The sequence below is a fragment of the Arachis stenosperma genome, chromosome 3, assembly GCF_014773155.1.
Source record: "Arachis stenosperma cultivar V10309 chromosome 3, arast.V10309.gnm1.PFL2, whole genome shotgun sequence".
NCBI classification, from domain to species: Eukaryota; Viridiplantae; Streptophyta; class Magnoliopsida; order Fabales; family Fabaceae; genus Arachis; species Arachis stenosperma.
This window is the reverse complement of record NC_080379.1, coordinates 146783606-146801883: the sequence shown is the minus strand read 5'-3', so window position 1 is coordinate 146801883 and position 18278 is coordinate 146783606. Positions and strand designations below refer to the sequence as shown.

The window sequence follows — 18278 nt, the reverse complement described above, 5'->3', positions numbered from 1 at the left end:
TTTAAGTTATTATGTAGCAATCCATAAGACCTCGTCAGGTTCTCTTTTGGGATCACTTTCGATAACTTCTTACATTATTCTGTGTTCATCTTTTGCCGATTTGTAGATTTGTGGTTTCTGTCCTGGTTTAATCGACCTTTAGGTGAATCGCATTTTCACCTTTGTCGGTCGATTATTCCTATCAAGATCGTATAGTGAATCTGTTTTTCACTTCTTGTTCGATCCGTTGCTTTATAATCGGACGATGAATACTTCAGATTAATGCGTCTTGAGCACTTGTAAAATATCTGAAATGTATTTTTATTTAAAGAAAGTGCAAATATATACAGGCGGAAATTTTTCATACCCTTAAGTCGGATTAAATCTCAATCTTTGATGCCTTATTAAAAAACCTTTTCAGGAAAAAGAGTGCATCTTGAGATCTTTTACCTTTCCTAGCTATAGTACCTTCTTAGGTTACAGGCGTGCCATGATCTGGGGAGTTCTCGTCCCTCGAGTTTGGATAGTCTGTAGTAGCCCTTCCCAACTACTTCTGTGACTCGGTAGGGTCCTTTCCAGTTAGCTGCCAGCTTTTCTTCTCCAGGTTGAGTTGTTCCAATATCATTTCGGATTAAGATGAGATCATTCTCCGTGAAATTTCTTGGCACTACCTTTTGATTATACCTGGAAGCCATTCGCCGCTTTAGTGCTTCTTCTTTGATCCGAGCTCTTTCTTGGATTTTCGGAAGTAGGTCGAGCTCTTCTCTTTGAAGTTGAGAGTTGGTTTGTTCATTGTAGTGGACTACTCGGGGAGACCCTTCCTCAACTTCTATTGGAATCATTTCCTCCACTTCGTATGCTAGTCGAAATGGGGATTCGTTTGTAGTGGAATGTGAAGTTGTTCGATACGCCCATAGGACTTGTGAAAGTTCCTCGGCCCAAGCTCCCTTTGCTTCTTGTAATCTCCATTTCAGCCCGGCCAATATGACTTTGTTGGCTGCTTCGGCTTGTCCATTGGCTTGGGGGTGTTCGACGGAGGTGAACTGGTGTTTTATGTTTAAGTCGGCCACTAGTTTTCTGAAGCCTGCATCTGTGAATTGGGTGCCGTTATCCATGGTGATGGAGTATGGAACCCCAAATCTTGTAACAATGTTCATATATAGGAATTTCCGGCTTCTTTGAGCAGTGGCATTGGCTAAGGGTTCTGCTTCGATCCATTTCGTGAAATAGTCTACCCCTACTATAAGGAATTTTACTTGTCCCAATCCCTGTGGGAAGGGTCCGAAAAGATCGAGTCCCCATTTTGCAAATGGCCAGGGTGAGGTCACGCTAATGAGTTTTTCTGGCGGGGCGATGTGAAAGTTGGCATGCTTCTGACATGGTGGACATGTCTTTACAAATTCTGTAGCTTCCTTTCGTAGAGTTGGCCAATAGAATCCTGCCCGGAGTACCTTTTTGGTGAGAGCTTGGGCTCCGAGATGATTACCACAAATGCCGATGTGTAATTCCTCCAAGACTTCTTTTGTGTTGGAGGTCGGTACGCATTTTAACAATGGTGTTGAGATCCCTCTTTTTGTATAGGATGTTATTTATGATAGTGTAGTACTGTGCCTCCCTTTTTAACCTCTTTGCCTCATTTTCATCTATGGGGAGCGCTTCTGTTTTGAGGTATTTAATTATGGGGGGTCATCCATCCTTGATCCCGACCTGTTATGGCTAGGATTTTTTCTTCTTCCGATATTGATGGGTTCTGCAGTATTTCTTAGATGAGACTTCTATTGTTGCCCCCTGGTTTGGTGCTAGCTAGCTTTGAGAGTGCGTCAGCTCGGGCATTTTGCTCGCGGGGTATGTGGCAAATCCTGTACTCCACAAGTTGTCCGAGCTGTTCTTTGGTTTTATCCAAATATTTTCTCATGGTAGGATCTTTGGCTTGGTAGCTTCCTGTTATTTGCGAGGTAATGACTTGTGATTCACTGTAGATGTTGAGTTTCTGAGCTCCAACTTCCTTAGCCAGCTTCAAACCAGCTAATAATGCTTTATATTCCGCTTGGTTGTTTGAGGCTGGGAATCCGAATTTCAGGGAAAGCTCAACTTGGGTTCCTTGGTTGCTTTCAATTATCACACCTGCACCGCTTCCAGCTTTATTTGAGGAACCGTCTACGTATATGTTCCACTCTATGGGGATTTCTATGGTATCTGTGAATTCTGCAATGAAGTCGGCTAGGTATTGTGATTTGATGGCTGTCCGTGTCTCGTATTGTAGGTCGAACTCGGACAACTCGATTGCCCACTGTAGGATTCTTCCTGTTAGGTCTGTTTTTTGCAATATTCCTTTTATGGGCTGGTTGGTCTGAACTTTGATGGTGTGCGCTTGGAAGTACGGGCGAAGTTGTCGAGATGTAAGTATCAGAGCGTAGGCAAACTTCTCTATTTTCTGGTAGTTCAGCTCTGACCCCTGTAGTACTTTACTAATGAAGTAGACGAGTTATTGTCCCCCTTCGTCTTCTCTCATTAATGCTGAGGCTATTGCCCGACTCTCTACTGCAAGGTATAGTATGAGCGGTTCTCCCTCTCGTGGTCGAGATAGGATGGGGGGTTGTCCTAAGAATTCTTTAAAGGCTCGGAAGGCTTGCTCACATTCCGTTGTCCACTCGAAGTTCTTTCCCTTCCTTAAGGTAGCGTAGAAGGGGAGGGATCTTATTGCTGACCCTGCTAGGAATCTGGACAAGGCTGCCAGTCTCCCATTGAGTTGTTGTACCTCTTTGACGCAGGTGGGGCTTTTCATGTTGAGTATGGCCTGGCATTTATCTGGATTTGCCTCGATTCCTCTTTGTGTGAGCATAAAGCCCAAAAATTTACCTGCTTCCACTGTGAAGGTGCATTTAGCCGGGTTGAGTCACATGCTGTGTTTCCGTATGGTGTCGAATACTTGAACCAAGTCGGTTAGTAATGTTCGCTCACTTTGTGTCTTTACCAACATGTCGTCCACATAGACCTCCATGATTTTTCCGATGTGGTTTGAGAAGACTTTATTCATTAGCCTTTGATAAGTGGCTCTCGTGTTTTTAAGGCCGAAAGGCATTACGATGTAGCAATAATTTGCTTTTGGTGTGAGAAACGAGGTTTTTTCTGATCTGGTGGATACATTGGGATCTGGTTGTACCCCGAGTATGCGTCCATGAACGAGAGATACTTATATCCTGATGAAGCATCTACTAGAGCGTTGATGCTTGGGAGTGGGTAAGGGTCTTTTGGGCAGGCTTTGTTGAGGTTGGTGTAGTCAGTGCACATTCGCCACTTCCCATTTGACTTTTTCACCAAGACGACATTCGCTAGCCATAGTGGGTATTTAACTTCTCTTATGAATCCTGCCTTTAGTAGTGCTTGTACTTGTTCTTCTACAGCCTGAGACCGTTCTGGCCCGAGTTTTCTTCGTCTTTGTTGTACCAGCCGGGATCCCGGGTAGACTGCCAGCTTGTGGCTCATTAGTTCGGGATCTATGCATGGCATGTCGGTAGCTTTCCATGTGAAGAGATCAACATTATCCCATAGAAATTATATTAGTGATTCTTTTGCGTTTCCTTTCAGGATCGTGCCAATATTAGTTGTTTTGTCCGAGGTATCTCCGATCTGAACTTTTTCTATCTCTCCTTCGGGTCGTGGGCGGAGTTCTTCTCGTCTCTGATCTCCGCCAAGTTCGATCGTGTGGAACTCTCCTCCTTTGCCTCAGAGATTTAGACTTTCGTTATAACAGCGACGCGCCATCTTTTGATCTGCTTTTACTGTAGCTATCCCTTCTGTAGTTGGGAATTTCATACATAGATGTGGGATTGAAACTATTGCTCCGAGTTGATTTAACGTCGTCCGACCTATTAAGGCATTATAGGCTGAGCTTACGTCGACCACGATATAGTCTATCTTAAATGTTCTGGATTGGTTCCCTTTTCCAAAGGTTGTGTGTAACGAAACGTATCCTAGTGGCTGTACTGGGGTGTCCACAAGTCCGAACAGGCTGTTTGGGTATGCTTTTAGCTCTTTTTCTTCTAAGCCGAGCTTGTCGAAGGCAGTTTTGAATAGAATATCGGCGGAGCTTCCTTGATCAATTAATGTACGGTGGAGGTTGGCGTTTGCCAATATGATTGTGATGACCATGGGGTCGTCGTGTCCTGAGATGATTCCGGATGCATCTTCTTTGGTAAACGTGATTACTGGGATGTCTGGCACTTCTTTCTTGACTTCGACATGGTATACTTCTTTGAGGTGTCGCTTGCGGGGTGATTTGGAGATTCCTCCTCCAGCAAATCCGCCGTGTATCACGTGGACATGTCTTTCCGGTGTGCGGGGTGATCATTCAGATCGTCCGACATCTTCATCCCTTCTTCTTTTTCTTGGTTCTTCATCCCGATTGGCCAGGAACCGATCTAATTTTCCTTCCCTAACTAATTTCTCTATGACATTTTTCAAGTTAAAGTATTCGTTGGTGGAATGTCCTCGGACTCGATGATACTCACAGTATTCGTTCCGGTTTCCTCCTCCCCTTTTGCCCTTAAGTGGCCGAGCTGGGGGTATTTTTTCCATATGACAGACTTCTTTGTAAATATCTACCAAGGATACCCTAAGAGGGGTGTAGTTATGATATTTTTTAATTTTCTCTCCGAAGCGGTCTTCTTTTTTCTTGGATTCTTTATCTCGGTAGGAAGGACCGAACCTCGAGGCTTCGCTAAGTCAAGAATTTTCCTCCATGTTGATGTACTTCTGCGCCCGTTCTTGTACTTCGTCTAGGGACGTCGGATACCTCTTTGATATAGATTGGCTAAATGGTCCTTCGCGAAGGCCATTTATGAGGCCCATGATGGCAGCTTCTGTTGGTAGACTTTGTATGTCCATGCATGTTTTGTTGAATCTTTCCATGTAGTTACGAAGACTCTCCCGATCTCCTTGCTTGATCCCTAGTAGGCTGGGTGCGTGTTTGGCTTTGTCCTTTTGTATGAAAAATCGGGCCAAGAACTTTTTGGCCAGGTCGTCGAAACTCGAGATGGATTTTGGGGGTAGGTTGTCGAACCATCTAATGGCTGTCTTGGTAAGAGTTGTTGGAAAGGCTTTGCAACGAACTGCATCTGAGGCATCAGTGAGGTACATTCTACTTCTGAAGTTGCTGAGATGGTGATTGGGGTCTGAGGTGCCGTCATATAGAGTCATATCCGGAAGTTTGAAATCTTTTGGGATTTTGGTCTTCATAATTTCCCTGGTGAATGGATCTTGATCTTTCTGAGAACTATCCTCTGTGGAGGGTCGAGTAGCTTTAGTTTTGAGATCGGCTTCGAGTTTCATAAGCTTATCTTCTAATTCTCGGCGCCGCCTTATCTCCCGACGTAGATCTTCTTCTTTTTCACGTTAATGTTGAGCTTCTTTCTCAAGTTGCTCCAATAGATTTTAAAGTGCTTCTATCGCCCCTGGATGAATTTTTGTCTCCATTGGATTCCAGAGTATTTTTAAATACAACATCCGTGTTCTTGTGTGCGTTCTATCTTCCAAACCTGAGTCGTGGTCGTTGTCATGGTTGTCCGCCATGGTGTTGGGATGACTTCCAGGTTCCCCGGCAATGGCGCCAATGTTCCGAGGGTTACCTGAAACTATAGGTCGATCACGGTCGAGATCCTCTGCGTTGGTCAAAGCCGATGTGTCTGGCGGGTATATAGTCGCCGGAGCTAGTGTGTCCGACTTGTAGCACTGAAAGTGCTGCTGATCCTTCGTCCCCGGAGGGTGGGGGGTACCTGTAAGGGACTCCGATGCTTGAGTTAGCAAGGGTATTAAGCAGGTATTGAGTAGAATCAGAGTATGAGTTATACCTGGGTGCTCCAGTGTATTTATAATGGTGTGGAGTGACCTTTTTAGATAAGATAAGTTAGTTATCTTATCTTATCTTATCTTCTAGGTGAGGTCAGCTTATCTTTTATGGGAACCGCCCTTCCCTCTGTAGGCTTGGGCTGCCTTAGGATTTGGGGCGTGTTCCTCTATTTGGGCCCTTCTTTGGGCTTTTCTGATGACTTGGCCGAGCTCTTTGAAAAGAGGTCGGGTTGTCCTGATCTGAAGAGGTCGGTCGCTTTGTCTGTTGAACATCCCGGGTCGAACAGCTCGACCCAGGGTATGAACAATACCCCTAAAAACTTTTCTCATTTTAGACCCACCAGCCTTTGTAATTTTTGTTACAAGATCATCACCAAAATTCTGGCTATTAGAATGAAACCTATAATGTCTAAAATTATAGCTGATGATGCCTAGGCATCTTTAGTTGTTTTTAGGTTTTTTTATTAGTTTTCTTAGATTTAAATCAAAATTCTTGTATTTTTAGTGAATTTTTGATAACTAATAATATATTTGGAGTTGTGTTAGAATGATTGTATTTTCAGGATATAAGTAAGCAAATCAGGATAAAATTTAGAAGAAAACACAAGTGTACTTCAAGAGAAGTTGGCGCCAGGTTTAAGGAGACCAAGCCCAGAGCCCAAACTCCAAGTTGAGTGCCCAAAATCTCAAGCCCAGCTCCAAGGACTGCCACCAAGCACACATGTTCCAAGCTAGGTGCCCAACCTCAAAGCTCAACTCCAAGGAAGTGCTGCCCAGTGCCCAATTTAGGTGCCCAACTCCTCTATCCTCAAGCCCAACGCCTTCTTGCCTGGGAGGAAGCAGAAGTAGGCTGGCACCCAACTCCCATAGCTGGTGCCCAACTCCACCAAAATCTTAAGTACTAGGTGCCCAACTCCGAAATCCGGAGCTCGGCTCCAAGTGTAATTTTCACTCCCAATGATCCAAAGTGCTTCAACGCCTAGTGCCAACCAAGGAAGCCCATCGTCAAGTACCAATTCAACTCCCAGCAATCTTCAATTCAACTCAAAAGATTCAAGATTTAAAATATTAGTTAGCAACAACTTCTTCTAAAAAGATAGGATTTGGTTGTTAGGATTTAGACTAGATTAGATTTGAATTTGAATAAAGTTGTTATCTTTCTCTTTGGAAGATAACATTAGTTTTTGAATTTCAATTAGTTAAGAAGTTAGATTATAAATAAGTGAACAAGATTTACATCTAAGGGATCGAATCACGACTGGAGCCATCCAACACCTCATTAGTTTTATGTTATTTTCTTTTCTACCATGAATAACTAAACCTCCACTGTTATAGGTTAGGAGCTTTGTTTTATTTGATGCATTAGTAATGCAAGTGTTTTCTTTATTTTGATTCATGCTTTTCTACTTTTTCAAGATTGAGTTTTATTCTTCATCATTAATGGTTAGAAGTATTAAAAAATATTCTAATTCTGTTTCGAATTCTATTATTACTTTAGAAAATTTAATATCAGAATTAGCTTGAAACTCATCTCATAATCTTCAATTATTTAGAACTAGTTTTTGAATACATGACATTTAATTCAGCTAGGGATATTTTTTTAATATTGTGTGGCTTTAAATTGAAATTGTCCTTAACCTCTTCTTTTAATTAGTTGATCAATGAATTAGTGACTAATTAAGTTAAAAGAGATTAGATTGCCAAAGAATTAGAATAATTATAAATAATTTGCTGTGAAAAGATTTTTGCATGAGTCAAAATAGGAATACAAGCATTGCTTTTTCTAAGAATTTAATATCTCTAAAGCCTTTAACGTCCTTATTCTTGATTACTTTCCAAAATCTCTAAGCCTCCTCTCGTCCATAATTAATCCAAAACTAATTCTCTCTTAACTGTTCTTGCTTCCACTTTACGATCTAAATTTCTCTTGCTAAGATTTGATTGATCTAATTAGAGATTCAATTAGACGTTACTTGCCTTAATCCATTAATTAACAATATCCACTCACCGTGGTATTACTTAGAACAATTTGGTACACTTGTCAATATACAAATATATCAATTTTGCCTCATCAACTGACACCTAATCCAGTTTTATTCTTAGAATTAAAAACTCGGGTAATATTCTCATTACGTTGGAGGTGGTTCATACTATGAGGAATAAGAAACATAAAAAAGGATTCATGGCTATAAAAATGGACCTAGAGAAGGCTTACGATAAGTTGGACTGGAACTTTATCCTAGAGTCTCTCAGGGATGCCAAAATCCCTACCAGAATCATTAATCACATTGAAATGTGTGTAGCTACTTCGTTTACCAGAATTTTTTGGAATGGATCTCCATTTGAAGCCTTCACCCCGTCTAGAAGCATTCACCAGAGAGACCTATTTTTCCCATATCTCTTTGTTTTAGTTATTGAAAGGCTCTCCCTACTTATTAACAAGCTTATTAATGATAAGAAATGGGAACCTATATGTCTATCTAGGAATGGTTCTAAATTATCTCACTTTTGTTTTACAGATGATCTCATTCTCTTTGCCAAGGCAAATAATAATCATGTCAACATTATTAAAGAAGCCTTGAAAATATTCTGCAGCAACTCAGGACAGAGTATCAACCTTAGTAAATCATGAGTCGATTTTCCTAGCAACATGCACCACTCTATCAAGACGAAACTAAACAACAACCTAGGAATTTTCTTAACCAACAACTTAGAAAAATATCTAGGGGTGCCACTAATCTAAGAACGGTGTAACCAACATCATTTTCAATTTATTTTGGATAGGATGCAATAGATATTAAACTGTTGGAATAATAGAAATCTCTCTCTAGCGGGCAGATACACCCTAGCTGACTCGGATACTTTCAACAATTCCTAGCCATATTATTTAGACCATGAAGATCCTGGTGGCAATTTATGAGAAGATTGACAAAATGTATAAGAATTTTATCTGGATTTCAGACAGTAATAATAAGAAAATCCACCTTATGAGCTAGGACAAAGTTTGCGAACCCAAGTAGGAGGAAGGCCTTGGTTTTAGAAAAGCTCAGAAAAATAACAAGATATTCCTAATGAAACTAGCATGGGAACTCATCAATAATAGGAATGTATTGTGGGTCAGAATTATGAGGAGTAAGTACGGTTGCGAGGATGGGATCATTCCTAAGGTAAGCAACAAAGAAAGCAACTCTAATGCCTGGTAGGGTATCAATAAAGTATGGAATTTCTTTAACGCTAATCTCATTTAGAGGCTTGGGAATGGTAGGAACACAAATTTTTGAATGATCATTATGTCCCAGGTATCCCTAAACTCAGAGATGTTACTATGGATAAGTTTTCTTAAGTCATTGAGGATAAAAAAGTGGCAGACTTTGCCAACCTAGATGGAAGTTGGAAATGGGGTATCTTGAATCATCTGTTTCTAAAAGAGGTTATTGATACTATAAGAACGATTAAGGCACCTCAAACTGAGTTGGGGGAGGATACGGTTTTGTTGGTTTCCATTTCAGTCAGGAGAGTTTACAATTAAATTAGCCTATGAAGCTAGTTATCAACCATATGTTGTAGAGAATTTTCTGTATAACAAAATTTGGAAGCTAAGATCCTTAAAGACTGAGAGCATTTACCTGGCTAATATCGCATAATGCCCTCCTCACTAATGAAAATAGAGCTCAGGAAAACCTCACAACAAATTCCTCATGCACTAGATGCCAAACAACACTGAAATCTTGCTCCATGTCATGGGTGATTGTCGTTACATCAGCATGGTATGGAAAAGCTTGGTGGATAGAAACTCCCAAACTTGTTTCTTCCAACAAAGTCCTAGAAACTAGTTAGAAAAAAATTTTTAGAGTCCCCGTAAACTAAAAGGACCAGTTGGTCCATCATCTTTGTGACAACCTGTAATGGAAAAACAGGAATGAGCTCATCTTCAAGCAGAATAATATTACAAATTTGGGTTTGGCTCATCAAATTACTAACCTGGTAAATAATTATGATTATATTCTCATCATGATAAAATGAGCAAAATGCTAATGAGTAGAAGAAAGGAAGAGTTAGTTGGCTAGAGCTCCCCCAAAGAGGATTGGGTCAAATTGAATGTAGATGGCTCTGTGCTCTAAGTATACAATTTAGCTAGCTATGGTGGCCTTCTTTACAACTAGCAGGGGAGACTTCTAGCAGGTTTTATGGTGAAATTGAGGGATTGCTCAATAATTATGGCTAAACTTTAGGCTTTGTATGTGGTTTTGAAGGTAGCAAATGATCTAGGGTTGGAGAAGGTAGAAGTGGAGATTGATTCACTTTGCACCTTTCAATTTATGCAGCGGCATTCGATCGAACACCTGACGTGCACCTCCTTGGTTAGAGGTATAAAAGCTCTCTTGGCCAAATTATGGACTATGTAATACCTTACCACACAGAGCTTTACGCTTAAGTTTGTAATCAAAGGTGGTGAAGTATTACGACCCCTAAGAAACAAAATACGCACTTATGTATATATGAAGAATAGTTTTAAATAGGAGCCTTGAGCAAGGATAAACAAAACAAATTTAGAATATCGCGTCGCACTCGAAACCTGAAGAATATAAAGCAGAATAATGGAAAGCAGAAGAGACAATAATAGATAAAGAGTTCCAACAAGATTGTATAACAAATTCTACTCAACCTGCGAAGCAAAGGCCAGCTAGAATATATATATATATATATATATATATATATATATATATATATATATCCAAAATATAAATCATGTTTCTTCGAAATCAACCTCTAAGAAGGACAATACAAGTCTTGTATATAAAAGTGGAGAGTACTACTGATGAGCGGATAATTTATACGCTTTTTGGCATTGTTTTTAGTATGTTTTAGTTAGTTTTTAGTATATTTTTATTAGTTTTTAATTAAAATTCACTTTTCTGGACTTTACTATGAGTTTGTGTATTTTTCTGTGATTTCAGGTATTTTCTGGCTGAAATTGAGGGATCTGAGCAAAAATCTGATTCAGAGACTGAAAAGGACTGCAGATGCTGTTGGATTCTGACCTCCCTGCACTCAAAGTGGATTTTCTGGAGCTACAGAAGCCCAATTGGCGCTCTCTCAACGGCGTTGGAAAGTAGACATCCTGGGCTTTCCAGCAATATATGATAGTCCATACTTTGCCCAAGATTTGATGGCCCAAACCGGCGTTCAAAGTCACCCTCAGAAATCCCAGCGTTAAACGCCGGAACTGGCACCAAAATGGGAGTTAAACGCCCAAACTGGCATAAAAGCTGGCGTTTAACTCCAAGAAGAGTCTCTACACGAAATTGCTTCATTGCTCAGCCTAAGCACACACCAAGTGGGCCCGGAAGTGGATTTTTATGTCATTTACTCATCTCTGTACACCCTAGGCTACTAGTTTCCTATAAATAGGACCTTTTACTATTGTATTTTCATCTTGGTTCTTCTGGTTCCCTCTCTGGGGCCGAAACCAATGATCACTTTTGTTCTTATGTATTTTCAACGGTGGAGTTTCTACACACCATAGATTAAGGTGTGGAGCTCTGCTGTACCTCGAGTATTAATGCAATTACTATTGTTCTTCTATTCAATTCCGCTTGTTCTTTGTCCAAGATATCACTTGTTCTTCAACTTGATGAAGATGATGATCTGTGACACTCATCATCATTCTCACTCATGAACAAGGTGACTGACAACCACTTTTGTTCTACAAGCAACCAAGGCTCTAGTGAATATCTCTTGGATTCTTTAACCGGAATCTTCGTGGTATAGGCGAGAACTGATGGCAGCATTCAAGAGAATCCGGAAGGTCTAACCTTGTCTGTGGTATTCTGAGTAGGATTCAATGACTGAATGACTGTGACGTGCTTCAAACTCCTAGCAGGCGGGGCGTTAGTGACAGACGCAAAAGTATCGATGGATATTATTCCGGCCTGACCGAGAACCGACAGCTGAATTCCGCTATGCTGTGACAGAGCATATGCAATCGCTTTCACTGAGAGGATGGGAGGTAGCCATTGACAACGGTGAAACCCTACACAAGCTTGCCATGGAAAGGAGTAAGAAGGATTGGATGAAGACAGTAGGAAAGCAGAGAGACGGAAGGGAAGGCATCTTCATATGCTTATCTGAAGTTCCTACCAATGAATTACATAAGTACCTCTATCTTTATCTTTATGCTTTATGCGTTTATTACCTATACCCATTTGAGTCTGCCTGACTAAGATTTACAAGGTGACCATAGCTTGCTTCATACCAACAATCTCCGTGGGATCGACCCTTACTCATGTAAGGTATTACTTGGACGACCCAGTGCACTTGCTGGTTAGTTGTGCGAAGTTGTAGTGATCACAATTTCGTGCACCAAGTTTTTGGCGCCGTTGCCGGGGATTGTTTGTGTATGGACAACTGACGGTTCATCTTGTTGCTTAGATTAGGTATTTTTCTTCAGAGTTCTTAAGAATGAATTCTAGTGTTTCAAGGTGATGTTCTTATCATCACCAAGGCTGATTGATTCTCATCAATTTAGCTCTTGAATGCAATGTCCTGCTGAAGCTTGGCCGGCCATGTCTAATTTCTTTAGACTAAAGCTTTAGACTAACATTGCATGATTCCTGGAATTCTTATTAAGAATTTTGATACCTTTATTTTCCTTTTCACTTAATTTTCGAAAAAGCACAAAAAAAATTTACAAAATCATAAAATCCAAAAATATGTCTTGTTTGAGTCTAGAGTATCATCTTAAGTTTAGTATCAATTGCATGTTTCTGTTCTTATTGCATTCATGCATGTGTCCTCATTGATCTTCAAGTTGTTCTTGATGATTTCCTTGTTTTGATCTTTGAATTCTATTGACTTGAGTGTTTTGTTATATGCATTCTCATTTTGTTAGTGTCAATGGTATACAAACTACTAAGTTTGGTGTCTTGCATGCATTATTATTTGATTTTAGTTGCATTTTGATTATTCCTTATTATTAAAAATCCAAAAACATTTTTAATTTGTGTCTTTTCAAGTCAATAATACAGAGAATTGAAGATTCAGAACATACTGCAGAGGAATCACACAGAAAAAGCTGGGCATTCGAAAATGCCCAGTGAAGAAGACAGACTGGCGTTTAAACACCAGCCAGGGTGCCTGGCTGGGCGTTTAACGCCCAAAAGGGTAGTAGTTTGGGCGTTAAACGCCAGAATGTGCACCATTCTAGGCGTTTAACGCCAGGATGGCACAAGAGGGAAGATTTTGTTTTCAAATCAATTTTTTTTCAAGTTTTCAAAGTTTTTCAAAATCAAATCTTTTTCAAATCATATCTTTTCAATCAAATGTTTTCAAAATCAATTTCTTTCCTTTTTCAAAGATACTTACTAACAATTAATGATTTGATTGAACATTTTAAGTATGTTGCCTTTTCTGTTGAGAAAGGTTTAATGTTTGAATCATATCTTTTCTTGTTAGGCAAGTCATTAATTTTTAAAAAATCAAATCTTTTTAAAATTGTTTTCAAATCATATTAATCATATCTTTTTAAAACCATAACTTTTCAATCAAATCTTTTTAATCACATCTTTTTCAAAATAGTTTTCAATCAAATCTTTTTTATTTCTAATTTCAAAATCTTTTTCAAAAAATCACTTGATTTCTTTTCCACTCTTATTTTCGAAAATCAATTAAGTGTTTTTCAAAATGTTTTCAAAATCTTTTACTTAATTTTCGAAAATTACTTCCCTTCTTCTCACATCCTTCTATTTATGGACTAACACTATTCCTTAATGCAAAATTCGAACTCCATCTTCTTTGATAAGTTCGAATTTTCTACCTCTGTCTTCCATTTTTCTTTTCCTCTGACACCTCAAGGAATCTCTATACTGTGACATAGAGGATTCCACATCTTCTTGTTCTCTTCTCTTTCATATGAGCAGGAGCAGAGACAAAGGCATTCTTGTTGAAGCGGACCCTGAACCTGAAAGGACCTTGAAGAGAAAGCTAAGAGAAGCCGAAGCACAACTCTCTTTAGAGGACCTGACCGAATTCTTCAAAGAAGAAGAACACATGGCAGCCGAAAACAACAACAATGCCAACAATGCAAGGAAGGTGCTGGGTGACTTTACTGCACCTACTCCCGACTTCTATGGGAGAAGCATCTCTATCCCTACCATTGGAGCAAACAACTTTGAGCTTAAGCCTCAATTAGTTTCTCTAATGCAACAGAATTGCAAGTTCCATGGACTTCCATTGGAAGATCCTCATCAGTTCTTAGCTGAATTCTTGCAAATCTGTGACACAGTCAAGACTAATGGGGTTGACCCTGAGGTCTACAGACTGATGCTATTCCCTTTTGCTGTAAGAGACAGAGCTAGAACATGGTTGGATTCTCAACCTAAAGAAAGCCTAGACTCTTGGGAAAAGCTAGTCAATGCCTTCTTGGCAAAGTTCTTTCCACCTCAAAAATTGAGTAAGCTTAGAGTGGAAGTCCAAACCTTCAGACAGAAGGATGGAGAATCCCTCTATGAAGCTTGGGAAAGATACAAACAATTGATCAGAAAATGTCCTTCTGACATGCTTTCTGAATGGAGCATCATAGGTATTTTCTATGATGGTCTCTCTGAACTATCCAAGATGTCTTTGGATAGCTCTGCTGGAGGATCTCTTCATCTGAAGAAGACGCGTACAGAAGCTCAAGAGCTAATTGAAATGGTTGCAAATAACCAATTCATGTACACTTCTGAAAGGAATCCTGTGAACAATGGGACTAATCAGAAGAAAGGAGTTCTTGAGATTGATGCTCTGAATGCCATTCTGGCTCAGAACAAAATATTGACTCAACAAGTCAATTTGATCTCTCAAAGTCTGTCTGGAATGCAAAATGCACCAAGCAGTACTAAGGATGCTTCATCTGAGGAAGAAGCCTATGATCCTGAGAACCCTTCAATGGAAGAGGTGAATTACCTAGGAGAACCCTATGGAAACACCTATAATTCTTCATGGAGAAATCACCCAAATTTCTCATGGAAGAATCAAGAGAGACCTCAACAAGGTTTCAACAACAATAATGGTGGAAGAAATAGGTTTAGCAATGGCAAGCCTTTTCCATCATCTTCTCAGCAACAGACAGAGAGTTCTAAGCAGAATACCTCTGACTTAGCAACCATGGTCTCTGATCTAATCAAAACCACTCAAAGTTTCATGACTGAAACAAGGTCCTCCATTAGGAATTTGGAGGCACAAGTGGGTCAGCTGAGCAAGAAAATCACCGAACTCCCTCCTAGTACTCTCCCAAGCAATACAGAAGAAAATCCAAAAGGAGAGTGCAAAGCCATCAACATGGCCAAATTCTGGGAGGAAGAAGAGGAAGTGAACGCCACTGAGGAAGACCTCAATGGGCGTGCACTGACCTCCAATGAGTTCCCTAATGAGGAACCATGGGAATCTAAGGCTCAAAATGAGACCATAGAGATTCCATTGGACTTACTTCTGCCTTTCATGAGCTCTGATGAGTATTCTTCCTCTAAAGAGGATGAGTATGTCACTGAAGAGCAAGTTGCTAAATACCTTGGAGCAATCATGAAGCTAAATGACAAGTTATTTGGAAATGAGACTTGGGAGAATGAACCTCTTTTGCTCACCAAAGAACTGGATGACTTGTCTAGGCAGAAATTACCTCAAAAGAGACAAGATCCTGGGAAGTTTTCAATACCTTGTACCATAGGCACCATGACCTTCAAGAAGGCCTTGTGTGACTTAGGGTCAAGTGTAAACCTCATGCCCCTCTCTGTAATGGAGAAGCTAGGGATCTTTGAGGTGCAAGCTGCAAAAATCTCACTAGAGATGGCAGACAACTCAAGAAAACAAGCTTATGGACTTGTAGAGGATGTTCTGGTAAAAGTTGAAGACCATTACATCCCTACTGATTTCATAGTCCTAGAGACTGGGAAGTGCATGGATGAAACCATCATCCTTGGCAGACCCTTCCTAGCCACAGCAAAGGCTGTGATTGATGTTGATAGAGGCAATCTGATCATTCAAGTGAATGAAGAATCCTTTGTGTTTAAGGCTCAAGGATATCCCTCTGTCACCATGGAGAGGAAGCATGAAGAGCTTCTCTCAAATCAGAGTCAAACAGAGCCCCCACAGTCAAACTCTAAGTTTGGTGTTGAACCCCCACATTCAAACTCTAAGTTTGGTGTTGGGAGGTTCCAACATTGCTCTGAGAAAATGTGAGGCTCCATGAGAGCCATCTGTCAAGCTACTGACATTAAAGAAGCGCTTGTTGGGAGGCAACCCAATGTTATATTTTATATATTTTCCTTTGTTATTTTATGTTTTTTGTAGGTTGATGATCATGAGAAGTCACAAAATCAATTGAAAAAGCAAAAACAGAATGAAAAACAGGAAGAAAAACAGCACACCCTGGAGGAAGAACTCACTGGCGTTTAAACGCCAGTGAGGCTAGCAGTTGGGCATTTAACGCCCAGTCTGGCACCATTCTGGGCGTTTAACGCCAGAAAGGGGCACCAGACTGGCGTTAAACGCCAGGAAAGGGCAAGAACCTGGCGTTAAACGCCAGAAATGGGCACCAGCCCGGCGTTTAACGCCAGAATTGGCTCAAAACGTGTTTTTGAATGCCATTTGGTGCAGGGATGACTTTTCCTTGACACCTAAGGATCTGTGGACCCCACAGGATCCCCACCAACCCCACCACAGGACCCCCACCAACCCCACCACTCTCTCTTCTTCTTCACCCATTCACCAATCACCTCAATACCTCTTCACCACTCACATCCATCCTTCATAAAACCCCACTTACCTCACCCTTCAAATTCAAACCACTTTCCCTCCCAAACCCACCCATACATGGCCGAACAAAAAGCCATTCCCTTCTTCCTCATTTCTTCTTCTTCTACTCTCTTCTTTCTTCTTTTGCTCGAGGACGAGCAAACCTTTTAAGTTTGGTGTGGTAAAAGCGTTGCTTTTCATTTTTCCATGACCATTTATGGCATCCAAGGCCGGAGAAACCTCTAGAAAGAGGAAAGGGAAGGCAAAAGCCTCCTCCTCCGAGTCATGGGAGATGGAGAGATTCATCTCAAGGGTGCATCAAGACCACTTCTATGAAGTTGTGGCCATGAAGAAGGGTCAACTTTGATCAAAGGTTGGACCAAGTCCTCATAGACATTTATGAAGAGGGCGTTCAATGAAAGAGAGATTCAAGAGGGGAGCAAACAAGAGACCCCACTCATCATGAAATCCCTGAGATACCTCAAGGGATGCACCTTCCTCCATAAAACTACTGGGAGCAACTGAACACCTCCCTAGGAGAATTGAGTTCCAACATGGGACAACTAAGGGTGGAGCACCAAGAACACTCCATTTTCCTCCATGAAATTAGAGAAGATCAAAGAATCATGAGAGAGGAGCAACAAAGACAAGAAAGAGACATTGAGGAGCTCAAGCACTCCATAAGACCTTCAAGAGGAAGAACAAGCCGCCATCACTAAGGTGGACCCGTTCTTTAATCTCCTTGTTCTTTAATTTCTGTTTTTCAAATTTTTATGCTTATGTTTGTCCATGTTTGTGTCTTATGATCATTAGTGTCTTAGTGTCTATGCCTTAAAGTTATGAATGTCCTATGAATCCATCACCTCTCTTAAATGAAAACTGTTTTTATCACAAAAGAACAAGAAGTACAGGATTTCAAATTCATCTTTAAAACTAGCTTAATTAGTTTGATGTGGTGGCAATACTTTTTGTTTTCTGAATGTATGCTTAAACAGTGCATATGTCTTTTGAATTTGTTGTTCATGAATGTTAAAATTGTTGGCTCTTGAAAGAATGATGAAAAAGGAGACATGTTACTGAGGATCTGAAAAATCATAAAAATGATTCTTGAAGCAAGAAAAAGCAGTGAATATAAAAATAAAAAAAAGAAGAAAGAAGGAGAAAAACGAAAAAAAAGGGGGAGAAAGAAAAAGAAAAAAAAGAAAAAGAAAGAAATAAAGTTGTGATCCAAGGCAAAAAGAGTGTGCTTAAGAACCCTGGACACCTCTAATTGGGGACTTTAGCAAAGCTGAGTCACAATCTGAAAAGGTTCACCCAATTATGTGTCTGTGGCATGTATGTATCCGGTGGTAATACTGGAAGACAGAGTGCTTTGGGCCACGGCCAAGACTCAATAAGTAGCTGTGTTCAAGAATCATCATACTTAACTAGGAGAATCAATAACACTATCTGGATTCTGAGTTCCTAAAGAAGCCAATCATTCTGAATTTCAAAGGATAAAGTGAGATGCCAAAACTGTTCGGAGGCAAAAAGCTACTAGTCCCGCTCATCTAATTTGGAGCTAAGTTTCATTGATAATTTGGAGTCTATAGTATATTCTCTTCTTTTTATCTTATTTGATTTTCAGTTGCTTGGGGACAAGCAACAATTTAAGTTTGGTGTTGTGATGAGCGGATAAT

At 40.3% G+C, this 18278-nt stretch overlaps 1 non-coding gene across 1 annotated transcript; it reads right to left on the bottom strand.

The window, feature by feature from the left end:
- Positions 1 to 14280: 14280 nt before the first annotated feature.
- Positions 14281 to 14388, bottom strand: LOC130972697 (small nucleolar RNA R71). The gene has a single exon (XR_009083861.1). It is a non-coding gene; the product is annotated as a small nucleolar RNA R71 (small nucleolar RNA).
- Positions 14389 to 18278: the final 3890 nt, after the last annotated feature.